The sequence below is a fragment of the Alligator sinensis genome, unplaced genomic scaffold, assembly GCF_000455745.1.
Source record: "Alligator sinensis unplaced genomic scaffold, ASM45574v1 scaffold1469_1, whole genome shotgun sequence".
Classification (NCBI taxonomy): Eukaryota; Metazoa; Chordata; order Crocodylia; family Alligatoridae; genus Alligator; species Alligator sinensis.
The window spans coordinates 678,279-685,816 of NW_005842795.1; the positions used below are offsets into that span (position 1 = coordinate 678,279).

Genomic DNA, 7,538 nt, shown 5'->3' on the forward strand with positions numbered 1-7,538 from the left:
AATAAATCAGGGGGCTAGTGGCGCCATGGGGGGCAGAACTGGCAGACTAGCAGGGTCTGCAGGGGGGTTGACAGGATCAGGGGCTAGTGGTTTCTCAGGGGGTTTGGTGGGGCCTGGGGGGCTGTTGGTGGGATCAGGGGGCTCTCTACCACCGAGCCAGGGGCTATTCTTAGCTCCCCAACCCCACCCTACCCCCAGATGAACAAATCCACCTGCAGACCAACCCCCATCCCAACTTACTTCAATCAGACTCCCAGCACTGGTGAACACCTGTAAAACCAGCACTGGGGATGGTTTGTGGGCTCAGGGGTGGGGGTTTGGGGCCAATTCGGAGGGGCCAATTGGTCTGTGGGGGGATTGTCTGTCTGGGGGTGGGAGGAGAGGTCAGGGAAGTTAAAAATAGCCCATGGTGAGGGGTTGGAAAAGCACAACTCAGGGGCAGGGGTGAGCAGATGGGCTTTCCCAGCCCCAGGGCTACATGCCAAACATGTACAGATATCCAGTTAGATCAGTCTAGTTGTGTCCGATCTAACTTAGTGCACCTCAAGTGAACTAAAGTTAGATTGGGCTGGCCATTTTTTCCCAATCTAGCCTTCCGGGAACATCTGTACAGTTCAGTACTTAGATCAACCTAACTAGGGGTTTAAGTGTAAGGTCCGTATGCAGGCAAACTAAGTTACATCAGGTGGCCATTTTTTACCTCCTCTAACCTCCTGAACATCTATACCATATGTACCCTATGCCTAATATCTTTAACATACTTTCTCCTCAGACATAAAGGAAATGTTCTAGCCTTAAAAACAGATACCTATTTTTTCTTATCATTAACAAGAGTTTTGTTAAAGAACATTTTTAACATAAGTCCCTTACTAAAAGTACTTAAACTTATCTCAGCATCAAGAGGAGTCGGGGAACATATGGTAACTAGACTTCTTTTATCTTAAACAAAGCCCCTACTATGCCATACTATAAAGCCACTCATGGTTGTCTCAATGGTTTTGTCTAAACTGCAACAGTAAGTCAGTTGATTAGCACCTGGATTAGTCAAATCCTGATGTGATGATTTCACTATTAACTCCCTGCGCTTTGCTGTACTTGCCACACCCTGGGGCAGGGGCAGGAAGCAGAAGCCAGAGGAGGCAGGGGGAGCCTGGAGACTCAAGCTGCTGTTGCAGTTAAACAGCCCTGCCTTAAGACCTGTGTTTCCCAACCTTTTCCAGCCCAAGGCACACTTACATTAATACAAATTTTCCGTGGCACACCTATTAAGGCATTCCCCATCCTCATACCTATTGTATGAGCTCATTGCCATGACAAAATTCCACGGCACACCTGTTCATTTCTAACAGCACACTTTTGTGTCGTGTCACACTGGTTGGGAAACACTGCTTTAGACAAATGCAGTTGGTTTTTTTGCTCGAATCTTCAGTTTGCCTATGACAACTACAATTACATTCTATATTAATTTATGTTTTACCAGACACAGAATTATTTATTAATATGCAAAACTTTTGTTTGAAACTATGAAAAAACAAATAACTAAAAACATACTGCAAGGACAGGCAAAACCAGTATAATGCCACCCCCCACCAAAGACAAGTTTCTGATCGCAGTTACACCTCTGTAAATACCGTGTAATTGCTGGAGTTGTGTTGGGTTTACATCAGCATAATTAAGAGCAAACCCTGGCAGCATATCTAACAGTAAATAAGTATTTTAGAAGCTTTCTCTGTAAATGCTGGTAAAGCATGAAAATGAGTAAAGCACAGGATATAAAGGTAGGATGTTGGCTGCTTAAGAAGCTTTGCAACTTTCTGCCAAATCTGTGTTTACTGTCATCTTACTAATTAGTGTATGCTCTGACTTTCTGAATTTCTTCTTTCATGTGTTACTTCAGCAAGAAGTATCCTGTCTGCTATATTTCTCAACATCTCTCACTAGCCCTGTTCCTCTACACTCACATCTCATTGCCAAGCGTGTATTTCCAGACTGCATGGGGCAACAGATTCCACATACCTGTGTTTCTCCATTTTTTTATTCTTCTGTACCATGCTTTCTGCCTTGTAATAGTGAACATTTCTTCTTCTGTCTAATAACACGATTATATTCAGATAGCTTAATATAAATAGAGTATTTCAGCTTCAGTTCTAAAGGCAAGCTATTATAACCAGTTCCCCTTTTTATTTCTCAAATAAAACTACATTAGAGATAAGATCTACAGTTTGAGGAGTCAGTGAAGAGTATGACATTAAGTAATTACAGACAGCTGAATATTCCATAACCATATTTTTATACTTCTGTGGGTCTCAAAACACTACAGTATTTCAAATCATATGATCATCCCATAAAGCTAAATATTCTTCACTTTATTAACTATACAGTTTTATATCATTACTGTTCTTCTTCAGGGAAAAATAGGTAAATCATAGCAAAGATTTCTGCAATTGATTACTGAGTGATAAATGGACAAAGCAGTATACCATAAATCAATGATATATAGGTGATTGTACTGGAAACTGATTTTTCTTTTGAATTTTTATTTCAGCATTTCATTTCTTGTATCAAGTTTAATCTTTCTCTCAAATAAACTGCAAGACATTCCTGGTATGCAAGACTCTGGTGAAAAGGTGAATTAGAAAGTGCTGACACTGACATGAGATTCTTCATACTCCTTATACAAGTAGCAGTATTCAGAGAGAAAAAAAAGGAGTTTCTTCTATACTAATATGTAATGTATGCTCTCCATTTATCCAGAGGAAAGCAAAATCCTACCTCTCAGAAATGCTGTCTACTGTATTTAATTCTAAAACACATACAGGCAATTTAATAGCACAGTGCTTCTTTGATAACTGTTTAATTTAAGACACATGATCAAATGGATAACAGGACCGTTACCTTGTTGATCGGGTAGCAAAAAAAAATTATTCTGTTATAAAGACTGACACCTACATGCTAAGATGCATAGCACATTAAAATGCCTTAGGAAAGACAGACAGAAATTATGTACATATGCACTGAGAGCAACAGCATTTAATCTGATTAAGAATCTAAGCAACATTTTCAAGAAGTTCACATCTATTGCTATACAACATTGAAGTCACTGAACAAGTTAGTATTTATATTTCTTAAACAAACTACCACTGCAGGTATTTGTAAACTCCCATATTTTCACAGAGGTTCTATTTTTTACTAGTTCATTAAATATAAAACAAATATTCATCCTGACCTTGTTGAGGCCAGGTCTCTCTTTCACTGCACACCAAGGTAAGATCTGCTCTTCATTTTGTTATGATCAAATGCTTCTCAGGACATGTATGGTGACTAGTAACATTATCTTATTCCACAGAGGAGGAAACTGGTTGTTTGTATGTTATCCAAGGAAGCTTGAGCAATCCACCATCGAAGGAAAACCTCTAAAAATAAGTCACCTCCCTGCAGATTCACTCTTTTCCTGTCTGGGTTTACAACCTCATGAAAAGACAAAGATTGAGGATAAAATTGTGAAAGCTCATATGACAGATACACTAAACAAATGAATTTATTTCTCTCGTAGTCCATTTAAAAGAGTCAGAATGTTACAGGGGGAGGTGTGCTAGTGACCAACAGGATGTGCGTGACCAGAGTTCCTAGTACACAATCTCTGCTTTTATGTTATTTTTCAATGTGGTCTTCTTGGTCCTTTAAAATAGTTTTCAGGGTCATGCAGTCAGCTCTATTTTAACTTCCTGATGCCAAAAAAAAAGAAAATCAAATTCTTTTTGACACAGGGAATATGTCCTACTATATGTTTATAAAGTACCACACAAGTTTATGGTGCTATAAAGTGACTAATATTTTATCGAATGCAGAATTTACACTGCATTAATATACTTTGGAGAGTCAAGCCAAAGAAAATTCAGTGCATAAAGGCAAGATACACTAGTGATTTCTGTCTTGTTATAGAGCTTCTTTGTCAGGGAATAATGCACAGTTCCCTGTGAGAACTTAAACAGAGATTTCATCTTCTCCAATCTGCTACAGCAGCTGGTGGTGTAAAACTAGATATCTCCAAGGATGAGCACTCTCTGAGGCCGAGCAGATGTTCATGATCAGGGTGCTGCTTCAACAGACATAGTCATTAGGGAAAAGACTAGACCATTTTCACTGGTAATTGCTGTTATCAGGACAATATCATTTGTTTTGACTCGCTTTTTCCTTGAATGTTAAAAATGGAGGTCACAGAAAAGCCTATCCCTGTGTAAATGGCAGAGCAAATACCTTATTTTCTCAAAGAATATTTTTCACAAGGAATGCAATAACCTGCTTCTGTCTAAGCATATGTAGTTGAACCACAGTGTTAGCACATACACAAAATCTATAAAATTCAGGGAGGAAAAATGAGAATAAAAGAAAAGAGTCTGCATAGAAGTAGCAATTTCTTTTTTTTCCAGGGGTAGAGTTGCAGCGAAAGGTCTACAGTATACAAATTAAGACATTTTATTGACCCAAGTATATATAAAATATTTTACCAAATGATGTGTCTTCTGGGATACAAACGCAGATTATAAAATATCAATAATTTTGTTTCCTTCGGTCATGCTACTTTATACAGGTTTATAACTAATTTACAATTTGATTTAAACAATATGCAAAGAGAAGTCTAAAAAGGTAGTTCTGATGCAGTTCAAAACTGGCACCAGAGAGTGACATTATAAAGATTTTACAATTCTTTCTTGAACTTGTTAAAAAGAGTATGTAGTTCTAACTTCCTTCATCCTATCCCTACAATTTAGTTTTATTATTCATACTGAAAATTTCATGAAAAGTATTAATGGAAAATGTAATAGTCTTTACTTGAAATAAGACTGCTTGTGTCTCTGATGTTGAAGAAAAATGATTTTTCATATTTTGCTCCCAAACTTAGACTTTCAAACTGTAAGTTTCAGACTTAACAAGCCACTGCAATGCAAAAAGACAGTCTACAGCTCTCAGCATTATTCTTCAGACTAACTTCAGACACCAAATATCGACATGACACTGGTTCATTTATCAAAATTAGGTCCATGACCATAAAAGCAAAGAGGACTTTAAGTCTCAAGGATTTCACTAGATTCCAAGCTAAAAAATTATCAATCACAGGATCTCGGAAATCTCATAGGAACTCTGCTGAGAGCAGGTGTTAAGAGTGATCTTCCCATTAACTGAATAGTAGCCATATATAAATTCTATTTTTCAGCTGTTATTATTAATCAGAAATAATCAAGTTTAGAACAAACAGTAACAGTTTTAAGATTCCTAAATGTATAGTTGGATTTAGTATTGTCCTAAACCTGCAGAGCTATATTGTTTTGGAATTATTTGCGAAAACCTACGAGTTATGCTGGATTTAAATTCTCATTATCTGGAGAACTGAAAATTGTAGGTTATGGGTTTTAATATTAATTCCCTGCATATATTTGTTGTAATGATGTGGACATTGTCATCTCTTCTTGTCTTCCCCAGGATACCACTGAAAATTAATCCCTGTGGGCCATTCTTAGCTATATTTAATAAAAACAGAGATGAAAACTAAGTGAATGGTATAGTTTATATTCTCTCTGTCAAAACAGATTTTCCTAAGTCTGCTTTCACCAAGCAAATCTTGACTGATCTTAAGGAAAAAAGGTCCCAGCAACATATATCCTGCAACTTATAAAAGATATGTGTATGTCCACTATAATAGTAATATAATATTACTTCTCTCCATAGGTTTTCAGAATTAAGTTGTCTCTTTTGACTCCAAACTCTTTCTAAAGAATATTTCTATGCTTTAGCTATCACATATGTGCAAAGTGCAAAGAAACAGAAGATACCTTGCAGAAACCAAATACTGTATTCTAGCCTGGCTAATGCAACCTGAACTAGCCATCAAAGCTAGTGCTAAGCTTTTTCAACATCATTGTTAAAAGTTAAGAAATATTCCCCCCAAGAGAGATTTCAGAAAGATTCAGGAAGAAGCTGATTGCAAAGTGCACAGCAAGCAAAAACCTCAAAGTCAAGCTTACAGTCTTTTACTGACACCTGCAGTATGTTCAATATGCTTCAATGTAAAATTTTATAAAGACAGAAAAACATTGAAAGTGTGTGCAGCAACTCCCAAGACACTTCTTCCTTCATGGTACCTACCACACAGTATTGAATGGATGTTACTGAAACTGTTTTCTTTTTAAAAACAACTTGGTTGTAGACAATGTATTAACCATTTAGGCAAGTATAGTCAGAGGGAAAAATAGTTAAAAGCAACTTCATAATTTTCTAGTATACGCACCTTCAGATACAAAAGTATATATTAAAAATTATGGAACATTCAGAAAGCAAAAGGGAAACACATGCTAAAGATTTATTTTTCATTGTTCTGAAAAAAGAGATAAATGTCTGTGTGAGTATAGCAGGGAAATTACCACAGACTACCCCCTCTGCCCCTAGTCAAAGGTGAAATAAAAGGATTTTTAACAGACGTAACCTGAGGTTAGATCTGTTCCCTTTCTTCATTAGCATCTAAGGTTCCATTTACATTTTACAAAAGATTTTGATTTTGCTTTTGCCAGATGAATCAGTAGTTATGACATGACTGGGACACCATCATATTCAGGCATGAAATTTTAACTGTAGGGGAAAGAAGCTTACAGCATAGCCAAAGCTTACAGTTTTATCTTGACTCTATTTGAGCCATACACATTGGGCTAAAACCTGCTCTGAGTTACGGCAGGACAGCTAATGAAAAAAATCTACCACTATCAGCATATTCAACAAGTTTCAATAGGTTCCCTGGATACTCCTTGGCCCTGCTGCTACAGTAGAAACCCTGCTTAGGGCTTAGGGCACAGTATCTATGTAAGATTAATAGTTTGCAGTTTCATTGGTGAATTTTTCTGAAAACCTTTTTATAACAAGTGTCATCAGACAATGTCAGACATCTCTCTGCAGGGCAACAGTGCTTGGTTAACATGGATCTTGGGGAAAAAAAAAAACTCCCCAAAACCCAATTCCTCATTCACCACTTCCCCTGTCAAGGAGGCTACAAACAGCAACCATTGCCTAAAATATTACTAGTAGATCTTTAGGATTCATTCTGATATTCTACATAGATCCCAGTTAACATATGATCCTCATATGAATCACTTTTATAGATCACTTGTCCACAGGCTACAGTGTGGACAAAATCTAAATCGGATCTCCCAAATGCCCATATTTTTCAAGTCAACTTTCAAATCTTACAAAAATTCAGATATGATAGATAAAACTCTGATAAGATTAATAGCATCTGATGAAGTAAGCTTGGGCTCACAAAAAATATGCTATACATCTCTGATTTAGCTGGTCTGTAAGGTGCAAATCTTTCTTGCCTCCTGTAAAAGCCTGACAGCTATAAACAGTAATAAATGAATGACACAGCAGAATACTGCCTTAACAGACTTAACAGTACATTCAACCAGAAGGAAACCTTTTGGGAACTTGGCACGTGTAATAAATGCGCCAAATTATGAAGTTACTTTTAGATTATTTTAATTCAATTTCCT

General features: G+C 37.0%; 1 protein-coding gene and 1 long non-coding RNA gene across 2 annotated transcripts in view; both read right to left on the bottom strand.

Annotated features, from left to right (window-relative positions):
• Window positions 1–3,481, bottom strand: part of LOC112547906 — a 70,410-nt gene extending 66,929 nt beyond the window's left edge. Inside the window, exon 1 of the long non-coding RNA XR_003091687.1 lies at window positions 3,227–3,481. This is a non-coding gene — a long non-coding RNA (uncharacterized LOC112547906). The remainder of the gene's footprint in view (window positions 1–3,226) is intronic.
• RAPGEF4 (Rap guanine nucleotide exchange factor 4) overlaps window positions 1–7,538 on the bottom strand; it is a gene marked incomplete at its 5' end in the record, with an annotated part of 261,647 nt that overhangs the window by 240,987 nt on the left and 13,122 nt on the right. The gene's annotated exons all lie outside the window — the stretch shown is intronic.